This window comes from Gallus gallus, chromosome 14, assembly GCF_016699485.2.
Source record: "Gallus gallus isolate bGalGal1 chromosome 14, bGalGal1.mat.broiler.GRCg7b, whole genome shotgun sequence".
Classification (NCBI taxonomy): domain Eukaryota; kingdom Metazoa; phylum Chordata; class Aves; order Galliformes; family Phasianidae; genus Gallus; species Gallus gallus.
This window is the reverse complement of record NC_052545.1, coordinates 29,254-51,170: the sequence shown is the minus strand read 5'-3', so window position 1 is coordinate 51,170 and position 21,917 is coordinate 29,254. Positions and strand designations below refer to the sequence as shown.

General features: G+C 48.9%; 3 long non-coding RNA genes across 4 annotated transcripts; all 3 read left to right on the top strand.

Annotated features, from left to right (window-relative positions):
- The first annotated feature begins 12,737 nt into the window (after positions 1-12,737).
- LOC121106791 lies at positions 12,738-13,737 on the top strand. Its single transcript, XR_005839811.1, has 3 exons — positions 12,738-12,899; positions 13,211-13,297; positions 13,398-13,737. It is a non-coding gene; the product is annotated as an uncharacterized LOC121106791 (long non-coding RNA).
- A 61-nt stretch (positions 13,738-13,798) lies between these two features.
- LOC121106790 lies at positions 13,799-16,399 on the top strand. Of its 2 annotated transcripts, none has more exons than XR_005839810.1 (3): positions 13,799-14,023; positions 14,125-15,066; positions 15,167-16,399. It is a non-coding gene; the product is annotated as an uncharacterized LOC121106790 (long non-coding RNA). The 2 variants fall into 2 exon arrangements; XR_005839809.1 differs by having other exon boundaries at positions 13,799-15,066; positions 15,167-15,807; positions 15,905-16,399.
- A 67-nt stretch (positions 16,400-16,466) lies between these two features.
- On the top strand, positions 16,467-18,008 carry LOC112533352. Its single transcript, XR_003077429.2, has 2 exons — positions 16,467-16,867; positions 17,819-18,008. It is a non-coding gene; the product is annotated as an uncharacterized LOC112533352 (long non-coding RNA).
- Positions 18,009-21,917: the final 3,909 nt, after the last annotated feature.

Sequence of the window (21,917 nt, the reverse complement as noted above, 5' to 3'; positions counted from 1 at the left end):
CCTGACACAGCCTGCCACCTCCCCGTGTCACCTCCATGTGTCACCTACTTTCATCTCTGTAGTTCTGACCCCACACATCAACCCCATGTCCCCACATGTCCCCTCATCTCCCCTCATGTCCCCTGCCCCACTTTGCTCCATGCCGATGTCACTGGGGGGTTGAGGACAGGGACAGGGATGCCTGTGGAGTACATGGAGTCCAGGGAGAAGTTGATGGCCATGTGCAGTGGGGTGATGGTGTCCTCAGGGCACAGCTGTGACAGTGGGGTGGGGGGGGGGGTAGTGCCCCAAAAGTGGGGGTCATTGCCCCCAAAGTGGGGGCATGTGGGCAAGTTGTGCAGGAAGCACATTCTGAAGGTTATTTGCCTTTTCTCCAAATCTGCTGTGACTTCAGAAATCCCATGTCGTGCCATGGCAGAAATGAGGTACTGCAGTACTTCAGTGATCTCTGATTTGAGGAGTGCAGGGGCTGCACGAAATACGCAGGCTGCAGCCTCCCTATTTCTCTGGAGTTTGGGATTGATGTTTGAGCCAAAAGGCTACATGCTGCCATACAGAGAGGTGCCAGGTTCACCCACAGAGGACACCAAATCCTAAAATATTTTCACGATGGTCTTCAATTGTAAAGTGAGTAAATGACACACGTTTCTTGCTGGGGAGCCATAACCTGACCCTGGCAGTTTGGCAGACAGCACTCGCTCCATTCACACCTGGAATCTCAGCCCTTTTGCTGCACATGCAGCTTCTCAGCATCTTGCTGTATCAGTATCGAAATCTGTGCTCCCCTATCTAATAGAAATTTCACCAGTTACCTTTGAGGACAGACTGGAATCAAAATATGTGGGCCATCATAGATTGTCCATCGATAAGCCTCACCTTACCGGACAGGCAGACCTCATTGGCTGCCGGCCATCACTTTTTTTTTTTTTTTTTTCCTTTATGCCTTTCTGGGAACTTTGAGATCACAGCCTGAAGCAGTGATGGAGCACCTGGTGAGGGGTGTAGCCAGCCCTGCGAGCACAGGTGGAAGCAATATACCTGTGGGACCAGATGGGGCTGAGCCTGTCTCCACCCCTCCCTAACCTCATTTAAGGGTTGGCAGCCTCCAAGGCGTTATTTTTATCTGGTGGCTGCTTCTATTGGATTGTTGGGTGAGCCTTGCTCCTTGAGAAAAGGTAGGTGATGCTTTCTTTCTTACAGGGTTTTGATCTCTGCCTTTCTAAGGGGATCCTAAGCTAGTTTAGAGCAGCTGTATCTGCTATGCCTGTCCTTATGATGCCCTTCAATTGTTCTCTGAGGGAAGTGAGGGTGTCCCTCTGAACTGCTAATAGAGGGACTGACATACATTCCCTTCTTTTGTTATTATCTCATTTCTGGAGTGCTTCAATTGGCCCCAAGGTAATGCTGGTTGGCTTACTGAGCACTGCAACTCTGGAAATGTTTCATGCTAAGGTTCTTTTCCATAAAGGGATTCTGTGCTTTCCAGATTTTCTTTGCAACTTGTTTTAAGCTCACTATCTTCTCATTAAGTCCCTGTTTCCTACTTCATGGTTCTCATCTCATAATCCCCAATCGGGGGCTCCAAACTTGGTTTGTCTGCTGCCACGTTGTCCCAGCCCATTTTGTGGCATGCACTCTCTCTGTCCTCATGGCCCACCCGTGTCTTTGTGTTCTCCCTGTGTCCTCTCCCCATGTCCGCTCTGTGTCTCCTGTGCCATGTATCAATTCCACTCATGCAGAGTATTGTTTAAGAGCATATATTTAAATTGCGTCCCTTTTGATCTCATTCTGTTTTGCAGCTTGATGGGGTTTAAGGATTTCTGGGGCTCCTCTAGCTAGTGGTTTAAGTGCTGTGAAATCTGTGGAGCAGATAATGGAATGCCGCAAGCCCCTTGTTCGTGCATGGCTTGTATGCAGGCAGGTTTTGTGATAGCTGTGGGAAGCTCACTTAAAGATGGATTGGGGGTTACAAGGAGCACACCTCACTCTGTGGGGTCTATTCTTCCAGCCCAATAAGCTATGTGCCTAGTGAGATAGAGTGAAGTGCATCTTACTTGAGGATTCTGTCTGTCTGTAGGCACACTTGGTTTGTTTGGCTGGGGCTTTGGAGCTTGGTGCTTATGACTTCACTTCTTTGTGACACGGAGCTGTGCCACTTGCTGCCTACACCAAATACACGTGTTGTTGGAGATTACTCTGTGCACTGTATTGTTTTTTTTTTTTAATGCTTTTAAAGTGTAAGGATGGTATCTGCCTTCAAACAAGGAATGTCTAAAAGCAACTGATTTTTCTTATTTCTTGGAGCACTTGTTCAGGGGAATGTGGATTCTTTCTTCTCTGCCACTATGTTTCCCATAGCAGTATTCTAGGAATGGCTTCTGTCTTCGATTGCTTACTTGCTTATTTGCAGTATGGAAACATACCATTCTCTTTCTTGTGCCTACTCAGACTTCCCTTTGTTTCCTTTGTAGTTTTGAGTTGTGCTCTGGAACAGGATGTACAGCTGGATCTAGAACAGTTGCCAAAGAGGTGTCCATGGGCAAACGGTGCTGGATTTCCCAGGTGGAGATCATGAAGTTCCTTGCCTCCTTGCAAAGTGTTCTCATATTATTCTTATACAGCGTTGTATGTTACTGCTGTACTAAGCTTTTTACTACAAATCCATTATCTGTTTCCCAAAGGTAATGGTGATGCTGAGAAGCATGCCTCATGATGACTTACACATCCCTCATGCTTCATATTAATTCTTCCTTTGGGTCAAAAGTAGACTGAAATTCTTGAAACCTTGCCTGGGAATCCTGCTGTTGCTAAAATGGTTCAGCCGTGGTGCCTGTGGTCAGAATACCTTGTGGCAGACTCTGGCACTGGCTGTGAATGAAAGAACTGACGACAAATTGCTCAATATCGAAAGCGAGCCAGTACATACTTACAAGCCTTGGGTGAGCCAGATGGAATCTAAGAGGGGGAGGCCGGGTAGGAAAGCTGTTACTATGATGTTTCTTAGAAGACTTGCACGGCTGTTTTGCATTGCTCTGTTAATTGTTCCAAGGCACCCTTGGCTTCACTGTGTGCAATTCATACCATGTTTTTTCATCACCTCAGATGCTGGCTGAAACATGTATATACATGTGTATATATAAATGTATACACATACACATTAAAAAAAAAAAAAAAAAAAGCATGACAACAACTTGCTGGTTATGTATTCATTTATTTACAGGTATACCAAAGCATTTAGCACGGGGTTGGGGGGTTTGTCGAAGTTTTCCTTGCTTTTCTTTGTCGTCTCCCCTTCTTCCCCCCACCATCCTCTGCCAAGAAAAGAAAGAGAGAAGGGGATGCGCGCCCACGGTCCCAGGCAGTCCGCTAAAAGGCGGCGGAGTTGTTGTTTCCACGGTATCTGCTGCCACCTAATGTCCAAACAGGAAAACTGCGTCGGAAAGGTTGCGGCGGTCTCTGGTGCCATCTAGTGGCCAAAAGGTGGAAATGCAGACCTGTCAGTTTTCCGCAGGAGGAAGTACGCATGCGTACCGCCGTCTCGCGGCTCGCGCATGCGTACCGCCGTCTCGCGGCTCGCGCATGCGTACCGCCGTCTCGCGGCTCGCGCATGCGTACCGCCGTCTCGCGGCTCGCGCATGCGTACCGCCGTCTCGCGGCTCGCGCATGCGTACCGCCGTCTCGCGGCTCGCGCATGCGTACCGCCGTCTCGCGGCTCGCGCATGCGTACCGCCGTCTCGCGGCTCGCGCATGCGTACCGCCGTCTCGCGGCTCGCGCATGCGTACCGCCGTCTCGCGGCTCGCGCATGCGTACCGCCGTCTCGCGGCTCGCGCATGCGTACCGCCGTCTATAACGCCGCGCATGCGTACTACCCCCTCAAAGCTCGCGCATGAGTATTACCGTCTATGACGGCGCGCATGCGTACTGCCGTCTAGAAGCTAGCGCATGCATACTGCTGTCCGTAATGTCGCGCATGCGTACTGCCAGCTCGGAACTCGCGAATGCGTACTACTGTCTCGTGTCTGGCGCATGCGTACTGCTGTCTATGATGCCGCGCATGCGTACTACCGGCTCGCGTCTCGGGCATGCCTACTGCTGTCTGTGATGTCGCGCATGCGTATTGCCGTCGCAGAGCTCGCGCATGCGTACTGCTATCTATAATGTTGCGCATGCGTACTGCCGCTTCACACCTCGCACATGCGTACTGCTATGATTTCGCGCATGCGTACTGCCGTCTCGCGGCTCGCGCATGCATAATGCTGTCCGTAATGACGCGCATGCGTTCTGCCGTCTAGAAACTCGCGCATGCGTACTACCGTCTCGAAGCTCGCGCATGCGTACTGCTGTCTATGATGTAGCGCATGCGTACTGCCGTCTGGAAACTCGCGCAAGCGTACTGCTGTCCGTAATGTCGCGCATGCGTACTACCGGCTCGAAGCTCGCGCATGCGTACTGCCGTCTCGGAGCCCGGGCATGCGTACTGCGGCCCGTGATATTGCGCATGCGTACTGCCGTTTCATGGAACGCGCATGCGTACTGCTGCCTATGATGCTGCGCATGCGTACTGCCGTCTAGCAGATCGCGCATGCGCACTACCGTCTCGCGTACCGCGCATGCGTACTGCTGTCTAAAATGTCGCGCGTGCGTACTGCCGTCTCGCGGCTCGCGCATGCGTACCGCCGTCTCCCGGCTCGCGCATGCGTACTGCCGTTCATGATTCCGCGCATGCGTACTGCCGTGTCGGGGCTCGCGCATGCGTACTGCCGTCCATGATTTCGCGCATGCGTACTACCGTTTCCCGCCTCGCGCATGCGTAATGCCGTCTCGCGGCTCGCGCATGCGTACTGCCGTCCATGATGTCGCGCATGCGTACTGCCGTGCCGAAGCTCGCGCATGCGTACTAACGTCTCAGAGCTCGCGCATGCGTACTACCGTCCATGATTTCGCGCATGCGTACTGCCGTCTCGGAACTCGCGCATGCGTACTGTCGTCTCCGGGCTCGCGCATGCGTACATGCGTACTGCCGTCTATGATGTGGCGCATGCGTACTGCCGTGTCGGGGCTCGCGCATGCGTACTGCCGTCTACAACGTCGCGCACGCGTACTGCCATCTCGGTGGCCGCGCATGCGTACTGCCGTCACGAAGCTCGCGCATGCGTACTGCCGTCTCGCGGCTCGCGCATGCGTACTGCCGTCTATAATGTCGCGCATGCGTACTACCGTCCATGATCTCGCGCATGCGTACTGCCGTCTAGAACCTCGCGCATGCGCACTACCGTCTCGCGTCTCGCTCATGCGTACTGTTGTCTATCATGTCGCGCGTGCGTATTGCCGTCTCGAACCTCGCGCATGCGTACAACCGGCTCGCGTCCCGCGCATGCGTAGTGCCTTCCATAATGTCGCACATGTGTACTGCCGTATCCCGGCTCGCGCATGCGTACTGTCGTCCATAATGTCACGCATGCGTACTACCGTCACGAAGCTCGCGCATGCGTACTGCTGTCTCTGTTGTGGCGCATGCGTACTACCGTCTCCAGGCTCGCGCATGCGTACCGCCGTCTATAATGTCGCGCATGCGTACTGCCGTCCATGATGTCGCGCATGCGTTCTGCCGTCTCGGGGCTCGCGCATGCGTACTGCCGTCTCGAAACTCGCGCATGCGTACTGCCATCTCGCTGCTCGCGCATGCGTATTGTTCTCTCGCGGCTCGCGCATGCGTACTGCCGTCTCGAAGCTCGCGCATGCGTATTGAAGTCTGCGATGTCGCGCATGCGTACTGCCGTCTCGACTCCCGCGCATGCGTACTGCCGTCCATAATGTCGCGCATGCGTACTGCCGTCTCGCGGCTCGCGCATGCGTTCTGCCGTTTCTACGCTCGCTCATGCGTACTGCCGTCTCGAGGTGCGTGCATGCGTAGTGCTGTCTAGGGTTTCGCGCATGCATACTGCATTCTCGCCGCATATAGCTGTAGTTCCGCGAATTGGCCACCTGGCGGTAGCAGAGACAGTGGAAAGTAATACTCCGACGAGATTGCCGAGGATCCTCGGCGCAGCCCCTAGCGATCCGTTCTCTCTTGCGATGACAGGGGAAGAATACGAAGTTAGAAGGGGGGCAAAGACGAAGAAAACAGACGGAAAGTACTTCAAGCCCATGAAAGCTGTGCTAAGTGCTTATGAATATCTGTAAAAATGAGAAAGGGATTTTTTTTCTTTTTGCCACCATCTGTTGCATTGTTTCAAATATTCACATACCAAAATGTAACTGCCCAGCAAATTTAATGATAACGAAATTAAAGCATGTTGGCAGAAAGTACCGGGCCATATTAATGTTCGCTTAGCCTCTGTTTTGTTTGTACTTTAATGTCTTTGTTTCCAAGCACTTTTCTTCAACTCCAAGTTTCATTTCTGTCTTTTTATTCTTTTTAATGCCATAAAATGGATAGCTTTAGGCCCTAGCATGTCAGTCAGACACTGCACAAAACTGCAGTTCTGAGATTTGTGTGGACCATTACATTGTTTCCACAAAGATTAATGAAAACTTCAGTTCTCCACCTCAGTTTACAGACGGAAAAAATTAATTCACCTGCATAGAAGGAATCAGTGTGTCACAGCTGCCTTTGGCAAGATGGTCTGAGAGTTATGCAGGTCCATCAGGCTCAGCTACAGCTTTTCATCTGCCCTTCCTCCTGCAACCAGAGAGATAGCCCACAAGGGCATGGGGTATGCAGACCCTCACCAGTCAGCTGCAGCAGTCGTCCTGCCAGCGCTCCCTTTCCCCCAGATCATTGACATTTCACAGGCTGGAGCCCTATGTGGCAGAAGAGGAGAGAGCTACAGGCAGAAGTAAAACAGGGTGCTGGGATTCCTCCATCCTGCTGCCAGATGTCTTCTCTGGCATTCTGGGGGTGGGCAGGGGACTGTGGGAGCACTCTCGAGGCTCTGGGCAGGATGGTAGGAAGCAAAGATGCAGCTGCAGGCGGTGGGCTGTGGGCTGGAGCAGTGCAGCCAGGCACGGCTCACAGTATGGGCACACGGAGGAAGTTCATCCAGCTGAGAGCTGCTGGGCTGTCCTTACCATGCACTCTCCCATCCTACAGGTCTGCACAGACTGCAGCAGTTGCTCGAGAATTTTCCACTGCAGGCGCTCACAAGCGACAACTCCAACCTTGACCCATACAGGTAATGACAATATACACAAACACATACACACTCAATACAGAATCTGGAACTCTACAGTCCTCCCAGAGCTTGTTACTGCTTTTTAGGCTGCTCTTCAGGTATTCTATCCTTTCCCCTTCACTCCCCTATGTCTTGCCCCATGCCTTCCCCATTTCTTTTTCAGGCTTTCCCCTTTATTTCCTCACTTCCTTCCCCATGCCATCTCCCTGCAACAGTGGGCATGCTGTACAGCGAGTGCATTCTGGAGATGATTTACCTGTTCTCCAAGTCTGCTATGTCTTCATAAATCCCACATCGTGCCTCAGCAGAAATGGGGTACTGCAGTACATCTGTGATCTCTGATTTGAGGAGCTCAGGGGCTGCATGAAGTACTCACCCTGCAGCTTCCCTATTTCTTTGAGGTTTGGGCCGAAAGGCTACACGCTGCCGTACAGACAGGTGTCAGGTTCAACCACTGAGGACACTAAATCCTACAATATTTTTGCAATGGTCTTCAATTGCAAAGTGAGTAGATGACACGTTTCTCACGGGGGAGCCATAAGCTGATCCAGGCAGTCTGGCAGACGGCACTCGCTCTGATCACACCAGGAATCTTAGCTCTTTTGCTGCACATGCAGCTTCTCAGCATCTTGCTGTATCAGTATTGAAATCTGTGCTACCCTGTCTATTAGAAATTTCACCAATTGCCTTTGAGGACAGACTGGAATCAAAATATGTGGGCCATCATAGCTTGTCCATTGATAAACCTCCCCTTGCTGGACAGGCAGACCCAATTACTTTTTTTTTTTTTTTTTTTTTTGGCTTTATGCCTTTATGGGATCTTTGAGATCACAGCCTGAAGCAGTGATGGAGCACCTGGTGAGGGGTGTAGCCCTATGAGCACAGGTGGAAGCAATGCACCTGTGGGACCAGATGGGGCTGAGCCTGTCTCCACCCCTCCCTAATCTCATTTAAGGGCTGGTAGCCGCAGAGGCATTGTCTCTTTCTGGAGGCTGTGTCCTGTGGATTGCTGGGTGAGCCCTGGTCCTTGGAAAGAGGTAGGTGATTATTATTATTATTATTATTATTGCAGGGTTTTGATCTCTGCCTTTCTGAGAGGATTCTCTGCTGGTTTAGGGTAGCTATATCTGCTATGCCTGTCCTTATGATGCCCTTCAATTGTTCTCTGAGAAAAATGAAGGGGTTGTCTCCCTTTCTCTGACCTGGGATCAATCCACTGATCTGGGCTAAGTCTACTGAGGATCTAGGTGGATAGAACAGGAATGCAGAGCCATAGTTGGATGCCAAGATCTGCTCCTTCCTCTGTCTGGCAAGCTCTGCTGACCCCTGAGGTCATTCCCATGCTTGCAGAGGTTCAATGGGCTTGGTGTTGGTTGTCGCTTGTGCTCACCTTGCTATCACCGGGTGTTCTTCCTTTGCCCATCATAGGGGACCCCTGTTCTGATGGGATCTCTGTGCCTTCTGCTGATCCCAGAGAACATGGGTTTGTTCTCTTATATCCAGGTTCAGTATCATTTTTTTTCATGTTATGCAATATTTCTCTTCCTTCCTTTTTTTTTTCTTTTTTTTTTTTCCCCAGGCTGCCAACTGATCCCTCTCGTATCTGCAGTAACCCGAATGTAGTCTAGTAAGGTTTGCTCAAGTGAGATGGAAAACGAAGAGGCAGTCTCCAAAACAGGCTCGTGGTAAGTGTTTTGTATGGCTTGGGGTTTCTAGCATGTCATCTGTTTTTCTGTGTAACCCATGTGGTTCAGTACCTAATATGAAAGTTTCTTCTTTCCTTCTAGTATTGGAGACTTATCCACCACATGGTGATGCCTTCCCTGACCTCCTTGATTGCAGTGTGGGATGTGCCCTGATCCTTGGAAAGGGGTGAGTGATTCCTTCATCCTTACTAGAAGGTAATCTCTACTTACCTTTTCTTGTGTCCATCAGGTGGCACTGGAGAGTTGTGACCCTGCTGAGCAGTGCAAGGACTCTACTGAGGCTCTTGGTGGACACAGCAAGAACCCACACCCATAGATGGATGCCAATATCTATTCCTTCCTCTGTCTGGCAAGCTCTGGTGTCCCCTGAGGTCATTCCCATGCTTGCAGAGGTCCTATGGGCTTGTTGTTGGTTTACCCTTGTGCTCACTGGGCTTTCCAAGGGTGTTCCTCTTACTTGACACCACTTTTCCCACTCTCTATTTCCAAGCAGGAGCTCCCCTTGGCCTCCGTGTCTCGCTCTGGCCAGGCAGATGTGGTGTGCCAATGGATCAAAGCCTTCAGAATTCAACCAAAAGAAATGAGGAGAGAGGCTGCCGTGGGTGAGACAGGAGAAGTGCCCCTTGAAGCGGGGGACGCCCTGCTGGCGCTGCCTCTCGCATCCACCGGCAGCACGTTCCTTCTCTCTCCTTGGTGCCCGGCGCTTTGCTGTCCCCCAGGGCTCACTAAGTCCAAATGTTCCCTGATGGAGTCCAACTCCAGCTTGACCAACACTCACCCCATCTTGTCCCTGCACCAGCTGGCTTAGGGCTCCCCAGTTCTGATGGGATCTCAGTGCCTTCTGTTGCTCCCAGTCAGCATGGCTCTGTTCTTTGTCTTTTGGGTTCCAGAACATTTGCTACAGCTTATGGAGTGTTTCTCTTCTCTCTCTTCTTGTCTTCCATGTTGCCCGTTGGCACCTCAGTGGAGTTTCAGTGACCCAAACGCAGACTGCTCTGCATTGACCAAGCGTGATACCAAGAGAAGAGCTAGGCACCAGAACAGGCTGCTGGTGAGTGCTGTGCATGACTTGGGGTTCTTAGAATGACTCGCGTTCCTCCCTAACCCGTGTTTTTCAGTACTACTATTGAGGGTTTTAACTTTGATTCTAGGATAGGAGACTCTGCCATCAGATGGTGTTGCCTGTTCTTCTCTCCCCAGTTTGCAGAGTTGGATGTGACCTCAGCATGGATAAGGGGTAAGTGATTCCTCCATCCTGACCAGAAGGTAATCTCTACTTGTCTTGTGCTGTGTGGAGCAGGTTGCAGTGGAGAAGTGCAGTTGTCCGGGGCGCTGCAAGGACTCTATGGAGGCATTTGGTGGACATTGCAGGAACCCACAGCCAGAGATGGACGCCAAGATGCACTCCTTCCTCTGTCTGGCAAGCTCTGCTGACCCCTGAGGTCGTTCCCGCGCTTGCAGAGGTCCTACGGGCTTGGTGTTGGTTGTCGCTTGTGCTCACCTTGCTGTCACTGGGTGTTCTTCCTTTACCCATCTTAGGGCTCCCCAGTTCTGGTGGGATCTCCATGCCTTCTGTTGATCCCAGAGTACTTCAATTTGTTCTTTTATTTTCAGGTTCTGTACCATTTCATGCTTTTGTGATGTGTGTGTGTGTGTGTGTGTGTGTGTGTTTGTTTGTTTTATATATTCACATAGCAAAATGTAACTGCCCAGCAAATTTAATGATAGCAAAATTAAAGCATATTGGCCTTGCCCTCCTCCCCAGGGAAGCCTCGCCCCCTCACTCCCCAATTTCTGTTTGGCTTATGAATAATTTTAACTTCTTATTTCTTGATTTTTTTTTTCCTTTCCTTAATATTATTTTCTATTTCTGTTTTTTTCTCATTCTTTTTCTTTTTTCATTTTTTCCCCTTTTCTTTTCTGACTTCCATTCTGTTTCCTATTATTTTCTAGTTTTTAAATTTTTCTCCTTTTCCCAACCCCTTTTTTATTTCTTTTTCTTTTACTTGTCTGTTTTCTATTTTTTCGTATTTTTCTTTGTCTCTTTCTTCTTCTAAATACTTTTCCAATTCTTTTGCCAATTCTTTAACTAGTTCTATTTCTTCTGCACTTCATTACCTATTTTTTTCCAGTTTGAATTCTTTTTCCAATACACTTTCTGTTTCTAATTCTGTTCATGTTTCTGATTCTAAACCCTCAGGTGTGAGCCTGAGGCAGTGACGGAGCACCTGGTGGGGGTGTGAACAGCCCAGGGAGCACAGGTGGAAGCAATTCCCCTGTGGGCTGGGATAGGGAGGAGCCAGAGCCCACCCTGAGCTCATTTGAAGGCTGGCAGCTGAAGGGGAAGGGTCTGTGCCTGGAGGTTGCTCTGGCTGTTTGGCTGGGTGAGTGCTGAGGCTTGGGAAGGGCTGAGTTGTTGTTGTTGTTCTTTCTTAGCTTGATGCTGATCTGTTTGTTTTTGGTTCAGTGTTGAGCAGAAGGTTCTGGACACCAGGACTCCTTTCAAGCGGTGTGAGGGCTCCACTGAAGGCCTTGGCGGACACAGCAGGAAGCCACAGCCAAGGCTGAACACCAACATCAACACTTGATCTTGTCAGGCAAGGTCTATTGCTCGCAGAGAGCGTTTTTGCTCTTCTGGCCATTCGATGGAATTGGTGTCAGTTTCTCCTCGTGCTCCCTGGGCTTTCCAAGGGTGTTCTCTTTACTTGACACCACCTTTCCCACTCTCCATTTCCAATCAGGAGCTCCCCTTGGCCTCCGTGTCTCGCTCTGGCCAGGCAGATGTGGTGTGCCAACGGTACGCAGAGTGCAGTCCCTGAGCAGAAGAACAACTGAGGAGAGAGGCTGCCCTGGGTGAGACAGGAGAAGTGCCCCTTGGAGTGGGGGACGCCCTGCTGGCGCTGCCTCTCGCATCCACCGGCAGCACGTTCCTTCTCTCTCCTTGGCACCCGGCGCTTTGCCGTCTCCCAGGGCTCACTAAGTCCAAATGTTCCCTGATGGAGTCCAACTCCAGCTTGACCAACACTCACCCTGTCTGTCCCCGCACCAGCTGGCTTAGGGCTCTCCAGCACTGCTGGCTGTCCGTGCCTTCTGTCGCTCCCAATCAGCATGGCTCTGTTCTTTGTCTTTTGGGTTCCAGAGCGTTTGCTACAGGTTACGGAGTGTTTCTCTTCTCTCTCTTCTTGTCTTCCATGTTGCCTGTTGGTGCCTCGGTGGAGTTTCAGTGACCCAAACGCAGACGGCTCTGCATTGACCAAGTGTGATGCCAAGAGAAGAGCTAGGCTTCAAAACAGGCTGCTGGTGAGTGCTGTGCATGACTCGGGGTTCCTAGAATGCCCACTTTTTCTAACTAACCCGTTTTGTTCAGCACCAAACGTGAAGGTTTCTTCTTTCCTTCCAGGACTGGAGACTCTACCACCAGGTGCCATTGTCATTCCTGACCTCCCCGCGTTGCGGCATTGGATGTGCCCTGATCCTTGGAAAGGGGTAAGAGAGCTGTATTTCATTATCAGAAAGTGATCTCTACTTACCTTGTCTTGTGTCCATCAGGAGGCAGTGGAGAGTTGTGACCCTCCTGAGTGCAACAAAGGCTCTACTGAGGCTCTTGGTGGACGCAGCAGTTACCCGCACGCACACATGGATGCCAAGATCTGCTCCTTCCTCTGTCTGGCAAGCTCTGCTGACCCCTGAGGTCATTCCCATGCTTGCAGAGGTTCAATGGGCTTGGTGTTGGTTGTCGCTTGTGCTCACCTTGCTGTCACCGGGTGTTCTTCCTTTGCCAACATAGGGGTCCCCCGTTCTGATGGGATCTCCATGCCTTCTGCTGATCCCAGAGAACATGGGTTTGTTCTCTTATATCCAGGTTCAGTATCATTTTTTCAAGTTATGCAATATTTCTCTTCCTTCCTTTTTTTCTTTTTTCTTTTTTCCCCAGGCTGCCAACTGATCCCTCTCGTATCTGCAGTAACCCGAATGTAGTCTAGTAAGGTCTGCTCAAGTGAGATGGAAAACGAAGAGGTAGGCTCCAAAACAAGCTTGCGGTGAGTGTTTTGTATGACTTGGTGTTTCTAGAACAACTTGTATTTTTCCATAAAATTGAAATGGGCTTGGTGTCGGTTGTCCCTTACTCTCACCTTGCTGTCACCAGATCCTCTTCCTTTACCCATCTTTAGGGCTCCCCAGTTCTGATGGGATCTCAGTGCCGCCTTCTGATCCCACAGAGCTTGGCTCTGTTCTTTGCATTTTGGGTTCCAGAACATTTGCTACAGGCTACGGAGTGTTTCTCTTCTCTCTCTTCTTGTCTTCCATGTTGCCCGTTGGCACCTCAGTGGAGTTTCAGTGACCCAAACGCAGACTGCTCTGCATTGACCAAGCATGATACCAAGAGAAGAGCTAGGCACCAGAACAGGCTGCTGGTGAGTGCTGTGCATGACTTGGGGTTCTTAGAATGACTCGCGTTCCTCCCTAACCCGTGTTTTTCAGTACTACTATTGAGGGTTTTAACTTTGATTCTAGGATAGGAGACTCTGCCATCAGATGGCGTTGCCTGTTCTTCTTCTCTCCCCAGTTTGCAGAGTTGGATGTGACCTCAGCATGGATAAGGGGTAAGTGATTCCTCCATCCTGACCAGAAGATAATCTCTACTTGTCTTGTGCTGTGTGGAGCAGGTTGCAGTGGAGAAGTGCAGTTGTCCGGGGCGCTGCAAGGACTCTATGGAGGCATTTGGTGGACATTGCAGGAACCCACAGCCAGAGATGGACGCCAAGATGCACTCCTTCCTCTGTCTGGCAAGCTCTGCTGACCCCTGAGGTCGTTCCCGCGCTTGCAGAGGTCCTACGGGCTTGGTGTTGGTTGTCGCTTGTGCTCACCTTGCTGTCACTGGGTGTTCTTCCTTTACCCATCTTAGGGCTCCCCAGTTCTGGTGGGATCTCCGTGCCTTCTGTTGATCCCAGAGTACTTCAATATGTTTTTTTATTTCAGGTTCTGTACCATTTCATGCTTTTGTGTTATGTTTTTCTTCCTTTTGTTTTACAGGATGGAAATGTACACCTGGTTGGATCTACGATGACCCAAAAGCAATCTAGTAAGGTTTGGCCAAGCGTGGTGGGAAAGGAAGCGGTAGGCTCCTAAGCAGACTTCTGGTGAGGGCTGTGTTTCGTTTGGGTTTTTCTGGGATGCCCACTACTCCTCCCTACCCCATTTTGTTCATTACCGTGTGTGAAGGATACTTTTTTCCTTCTAGGATTGGGGACACCAGCACCAGATGCTCTTGCACTTCCTGACCTCCCTGGGTGGCAGCGTTGGAAGTGCCTGGACCCTTGGAAAGGGCTAAGTGATTCCTTCATCATTACCAGAATGTAGTTTGTGTTCAACAGGTGACGGTGGAGAACAGTGGCCTTCTGTTCAGCACAAAAAGTCTACTGAGGATCTAGGTGGATAAAACAAGAACACAGAGCCACAGCTGGATGCCAATATCTATTCCTTCCTCTGTCTGGCAAGCTCTGATGACCCTTGAGGTCGTTTCCATGCTTGCAGAGGTCCTATCTGCTTGGTGTCGGTTGTGCCCTATGTTCACTTGGCTTTCCAAGGGTGTTGTTGCCTTATAATATTTTTCCCACCCTGTTTCCAAGCAGGAGCTCCCCTTGGCCTCTGTGTCTTGCTCTGGCCAGGCAGATGTAGTGCGCCAACGGTACGCAGAGTGCAGATCCTGAGCAGAACAACTGAGAGAGGCTGCCCTGGGTGAGACAGAAGTGCCCCTTGGAGTGGGGGACGCCCCGCTGGCGCTGCCTCTCGCATCCACCGGCAGCATGTTCCTTCTCTCTCCTTGGCACCCGGCGCTTTGCTGTCTCTCAGGGCTCACTAAGTCCAAATGTTCCCTGATGGAGTCCAACTCCAGCTTGACCAACACTCACCCCATCTTGTCCCTGCACCAGCTGGCTTAGAGCTCCCCAGCATTGCTGGCTGTTGGTGCCTTCTGATGCTCCCAGTCAGCATGGCTCTGTTCTTTGTCTTTTGGGTTCCAGAACATTTGCTACAGCTTATGGAGTGTTTCTCTTCTCTCTCTTCTTGTCTTCCATGTTGCCCGTTGGCACCTCAGTGGAGTTTCAGTGACCCAAACGCAGACTGCTCTGCATTGACCAAGCGTGATACCAAGAGAAGAGCTAGGCACCAGAACAGGCTGCTGGTGAGTGCTGTGCATGACTTGGGGTTCTTAGAATGACTCGCGTTCCTCCCTAACCCGTGTTTTTCAGTACTACTATTGAGGGTTTTAACTTTGATTCTAGGATAGGAGACTCTGCCATCAGATGGCGTTGCCTGTTCTTCTTCTCTCCCCAGTTTGCAGAGTTGGATGTGACCTCAGCATGGATAAGGGGTAAGTGATTCCTCCATCCTGACCAGAAGGTAATCTCTACTTGTCTTGTGCTGTGTGGAGCAGGTTGCAGTGGAGAAGTGCAGTTGTCCGGGGCGCTGCAAGGACTCTATGGAGGCATTTGGTGGACATTGCAGGAACCCACAGCCAGAGATGGACGCCAAGATGCACTCCTTCCTCTGTCTGGCAAGCTCTGCTGACCCCTGAGGTCGTTCCCGCGCTTGCAGAGGTCCTACGGGCTTGGTGTTGGTTGTCGCTTGTGCTCACCTTGCTGTCACTGGGTGTTCTTCCTTTACCCATCTTAGGGCTCCCCAGTTCTGGTGGGATCTCAGTACCCTCTGCTGATACCAGACAATATGGATTTGTTCTCTTATCTTCAGATTCAGTATGTTTTCCTGCTGTTATGTAATGTTTGCCTTAGTTTTTTTTAATTTTTGTTTTATTTCCGGGCTGCTTATTGATCCACCTTGGGTCTGGAATAAACCAAATGATTTCTGGTAAGGTTTGACCAAGTGAGATGGAAAATGAAGTGGTATACTCCAAAACAGGCTTGCAGTGAGTATGTTGTATGACTTGAGGTTTCTAGCTTGACCTCTGTTTTTTTGTAAGCCATTTGGTTCAGTACCTAATATGAAAGTTTCTTTCCTTCTAGTATTGGAGACTTATCCACCACATGGTGATGCCTTCCCTGACCTCCTTGATTGCAGTGTGGGATGTGCCCTGATCCTTGGAAAGGGGTGAGTGATTCCTGCATCCTCACTAGAAGGTAATCTCTACTTAATTATTCTTGTGTCCATCAGTTGGCACTGGAGAGTTGTGACCCTGCTGAGCAGTGCAAGGACTCTACTGAGGCTCTTGGTGGACACAGCAAGAACCCACACCCATAGATGGATGCCAATATCTATTCCTTCCTCTGTCTGGCAAGCTCCGGTGTCCCCTGAGGTCGTTCCCATGCTTGCAGAGGTCCTATGGACTTGTTGGTTTTTGCTTGTGCTCACTGGGCTTTCCAAGGGTGTTCCTCTTACTTGACAACACCTTTCCCATCCTCTATTTCCAAGCAGGAGCTCCCTTTGGCCTCCATGTCTCGCTCTGGCCAGGCAGATGTGGTGTGCCAATGGATCAAAGCCTTCAGAATCCAACCAAAAGAAATGAGGAGAGAGGCTGCCATGGGTGAGACAGGAGAAGTGCCCCTTGAAGCGGGGGACGCCCCGCTGGCACTGCCTCTCGCATCCATCGGCAGCACGTTCCTTCTCTCTCCTTGCCTCCTGGCGCTTTGCTGTCCCCCAGGGCTCACTAAGTCCAAATGTTCCCTGATGGAGTCCAACTCCAGCTTGACCAGCACTCACCCAGTCTGTCCCAGCACCAGCTGGCTTAGGGCTCTCCAGTACTGCTGGATGTCACTGCCTTCTGTTGCTCCCTGTCAACATGGTGGTGTTCGTTCTTTTTAGGTTCAGTAACGTGTCTTCTTGTTATGCAGTGTTACTCTTCTCTGTTTTCTTGTGTTTCATGTTGCCTGTCAATGCCTCTTTGGAGATACACTGAGTGTAATGTAAACTGATGTTCTTTGACCATGTGTGATGGAAAATGAAGATGTAGGCTCCACTACAGCTATCGTGTGCGTGTCCTGTATGACTTTGGGGTGTCTAGAATTACATTTATTTCATCCTAACCCATGTTGTTCAGTACCACATGCCAATGTTTCTTCTTTTCTTGTTGGACTGGAGACTCCACTACCAGATTCAATAGGGCTTATGCATCTTCCTGTGCATTGGTTGTGCACTGATGCTTGGAAAGGGATAAGTGATTACTCTGTGTGCCTTTTGGCCCAAATTCCAAATATTCCCCAATGTAGTCTGTTGTAGTAGGTGCTTTGTGGGGATACGTGCTGTATGGGATAGGCCTCTCCCTAAGCATAGTGAAAGGGTGCTGTTGTGCTCAGACAGACTGTCCTTGCTAACAAAGTAAACAAGATAAGAAGGCAAAGGAATGAGGAGAGAATAGGAGCCAAATAAGGAATTGTGGTAAGGGGTTAGATCCAGTACGGACGAATCAGGACAGGGCACGATAGCTTAAGTAAAGGTATATAAGCTGTGCTTAGTAGTGAATAGACACCATTTTACTGCTCATCATATTGGTGTACGTCTGCAGTCATTTGGCCCTGATCAGGTAATTGGTCAGTGCTCACTAGGGCTAACGCAGGAGGTTAACATTGCAGTTGCAGAAGGCAACAGTAGTCCAAGTCCAGCTTTTCCCACACTCACCACGTTTGTCCTCACACTAAATTGGTTAGGGCTCTGAAGTAGTGATGGGATGTCAGTGCCTTGGTTTGATGACATCAAACTTTGGATTGGTTTTTCCTTCGTTGCTGAACAGCATTTCTTGCCATCATGCAGAGTTTTTCTTTTTGTGAATTTCACACATTCAATACTAAGTGAATGTTTGATAAGCCTGCAGAGGCAGATCTGGGGAATAGAAGTAGTGGTTTTGGGGAGTAGTGTCTGAGGCCTTGATGGATTGTTACATGATATTTTTCCAGGCTGTTATGTGTATATTACATTTCTTTCAGATCCACTGTCCTAGTCGAAGTGGGAAGGACCATTTTGACTATTTGTCAACACCCACATGGCAATCTGAATTTAGGAGCCGCTTTCACAGATGCGTCGCTGCAGGGCAAAGAAGGCCTCAAAACTTCAGCAGACCTGTACCCCCAAGAGAACTCTGAAACTTATGTTAAGAAAATAAATGTCTTAATATTTTTCTGTCTTCTATAGTTTTAACTGTTGCTTTAGCTTGGCTGGAAAATAGGTATGTAAAACTAATTGAAAATCTTGCTGAAGGAAGGTTTTAGTGTTTCAGACTTGGGTTTGTATGACTCTCCCAAGAAGTGCAGCAGTTGCACTAAATTGGACAATAGTGAATTATGTAACAAATCAGATGGAAAATGGTGGAAATTGTAAATGCGTGGATGAAAATCAGAGTAAGGTTGTTGAGTTGTTTTTTGTCATTATTACTAATACCTGAACCATTTTTATAGACAGGAATGACAACAATGCAAACCATATAAACTTTGGGTGCAGGAACCTGTCAGGTGTAGGGTGTTGTTGGGAATATGGCAATTTAGGGATGCTTACAAGATATAAGGAGACCGCTCGATGGCAGCAAGGCAGGTACCGTGATCCTAGGGCCACTAACAATACAGTGCAGTCTGGAGATAAAGATATATTAGCTGTAGTGGGCATGGGGACTGCATCAATGAAGCATAGGCAAAAACGCTGTCAGCTCCCCTTTGGGTATTGGTGGATGTGTGGAAATAGATACGCATGTGAAATTCTCCCATTGAATTGGACTGGGACATGCACAGCAGGTTATCTGATGCCTCACACAAGTATCTACACTCGCATGGAGTCACCATGAGGATTTTTAAGAGCTATGCAGCTATACACTAAGAGAGGGAATATTCCACTAGTTGAAAGGACTATGGGATTCCATAGTTTTGTTTGATGGGTACTTTCAGCTGTCGGAGTCACTGAACTGGAACAAGCAGTTGTGAATGTATCAGTCACTATGGAAAGAATTGAGAACCTAAGTTTAGAAGCCATCCAGGGTCTTCAGACAGAGATCTCACGCTGTAGTAAATCAGTCTTGCAGAATAGAATGGCCCTCGACATTCTTACCGCAAAGGCATGAGGGGTCTGTATGATTATTAACCAAAGTCACTGCGCTTACATGGACCGAAATGTACACGTAGAGAGTGATTTATAGGCGATTTGGAGAGGCATTTAAGAGCTACACCAAGTCTCCTTACATGACCCTTCTGCTGGAATCATGGATATGTAGAATAAGCTTTGTAACTGGCTGCCTAACTTTGTGTGGCTAAGGTGACCAGTTGTAGTTGTAATGATGATCCTCATTGTGATAACCTGCATAGGTGCGAGGTGTTCTTTTTGGTGCTATTGAAAAATGCTAGATGAGCGCTCCACCTAGAAGAGGTACTGTGTGAAATGTCAGGTAGAAACGGGGAAATAGTTCTGGAACACATTACTTGACAGTTGGGCACCGAAAGCAAAAGCCTTTGCATAACATATAGAAAAGGGTGGATTGTATCAAGGAAAGTATAAATCCGGACCTCATAGTATGTGCCAAGTTGGGAAGGAACACAGAAAGTAGTGGAACGTGAGGTCCGTGAGTACAAGGAAGATAAGGACACAGAGCTGACGACACAATGGAAGGTTCATTGAAGGTCAGCGGAGTTGCTCTGTGTAATTGAATATGCAGTCCCATGAACATAAGGAGGCAGAGCTGCCATTGCTGAGCATAAGGAAGCGAAGTTGCTGTTGCGACACAATGCAAGCCTGACCTTCTGAAGTTGGAAGCTCTCAGAGAGGTATGCTGATCACCTTCATCCAACACTGACCAGAGAACCGCGCTGCTTCTTTAGGACCATGACAGTAGGGTGGGGCAATGTGTTAATAATGTCTTGGAATTCCACCCATCTTTCTTGCAATGTAATTAATGTTTGTATGTTATGTTTTAAAATATGTAACCATTGTTATCCTGGCTGTGCGAGTTAGGAGATTTCTCGTTGCATCTTACATTGTAATAAAAATGCCTGTTGAGTGAATGTGTCTACGTTACGATTTTGGTATGAATGCAGGGCTTATACCTGGCATTCTGGTATTGATCATTTGTGAATGAAGAAAGCTTTTATAGAAGGTGATTTAGGAAGATGCCTGGATGAAGTTGAAGGCTGCTCGATTGACTGTCACAATGCTCAAAGAATCGTATGGAGTAGAAGCAAGCCTGGAATAGAAGACTGGAAATCTTTAGTATCTGTCTCGGAGAGCATAGGGACCTGGAGGGACACGGGGGTCTGTCTATGTTTATCATCTTGTGTGTTACTGCTGAGCGTGCGGTATCTGCGGAACTAGTGTGGAGTCTGAATTGTGTCATCTTCGAAGCTGTTATGCTGGAAATATCCTCTGTGCTTTCTGGAATTGCTAATAAAGACTTCCTGCCTTAATGTTAACAGAAGTGTGCTGTTTGGTTTCTATCCAACCGTTTTTTGATTCACCTTAGCGCCCCAGATCTGAAATTTGGTGAAAGGCGGGTGGATGTTTGTAAGTACCCACACGTAGCATTGCATTTATTTTCTTTTGGTTGTCTTACAGGTGTCCAGCTGTTGTAGAATGTCAAAGAGCTTTTTATTAGCTTCCGGCATCTCCGGTCATTTCTGCCTGCATGCGTTAAGGGGAAAGATGGTCATCAAGACGGATGTTGCGAGCCATTTGCTGCTGGCCCCCATGGCCTTGTCAGGGAAACGGCCGCTTAGGTTAAAACTGGGACAAGTCCAATTCCACAGAGTTGTTTACATGGCAATGCATTGAGCAGCAGTATTCTTGTTTCCTAGACCACGGCAGGGCAGTTTTTCCCTTAGCACTTTTTGTACCTATTGCTTTAGAAGTTTATTGCTTCAGTTGTCTTGACTGTCAGGGACGGTGTGATTGTTCTCTCCTGTAGAAGTCATCTTTGGAAGCCAGATTGCCAAAGGGACGTGGCAGTCAGTGAAACAATCTGCAGCGGTGCCGGAGTCGTTTGTTTTCCAGCAGGCCAAGGTAGTACGCCTTACAGCGAATCAGCTGGTCCTCGCAGCAAGGGCCCATGCAGTCTGCTGGGCCACAGAAGCAGGATGGGCGAATGGTTGTTTTTTAGGGTATTCTTCTTCCTTGTGAGGTATCCCAGGGCCAGAAAAGGTGCCTGTTTTTTGCAAAGGTTGTGAGATATCGGAGTTGCTAATTGCAGGCTTCAGTGCTGGATTTATCGTGTAGGTAGATCATTTTTGGTTGCAATCAGTATTTCTGTACCAGGTTGGCTACAGTGACGATACGAGGACTGAGCGAGTGTTCAGAAGCATGAGTAGCTGGAAGGTCAATTACTGAATACTGTATTGCAATGCAAGGTTACTGAGCATGTTACAATACAATGCTATCCAATTAGAATAGAAGCTTATCATCATAAGAAATAAGAGCGTTTGTGAAAAACCAAAGGTGTTACTGTAACACTGAGGCGAGCCGTGCAAGTGAGCTGAGCAGCAGGGAAAAGAGGATGTCTTGTGATATGCTAGCAGTTTTATGTTTAACCCTGAATGGAAAATGGAAAGCAATATAACACTCGGTCTTCTGCGCTATGAAGCGTGTAGTTCTTCTTGTGTTCTGAGAACCATGTATGTAGAACTATCTACAGTCCATGGAAGTGGAACATTAAGTGTTTAACTCACAGTGCATTTTATGACGTTATGTTATGGAATAGCGATAAGCAGAAATCATAAAAGTATGACATTTTGGTTGTTCTTTACCTAGTCTCGCAATCTTATTGTAAGCAGTTTATTAGGGTCTGTTCCTTTTTTATTGTTCTCCTGGACAATAGAAGCGTTTGAGTACCTCCTTGTCCGTGCAGCCTTCCTCTTTACTGGTGAATTAAGGGAAATAACTTAGATTGTAAGTTACGTGCTTTCATCCAGTGCTGAATTGGCAGCTACGGGTCTGACCTCGCTAAGCCAGGTTTTGGCTGGCAATAACAGATGTTTTTCTGCAGACTCAGATAGTTTGTACCGACACCGGGCTTCCTGTTTCTGCAAATAATATTGTTAGCTGTCCTATCTCTGGAAT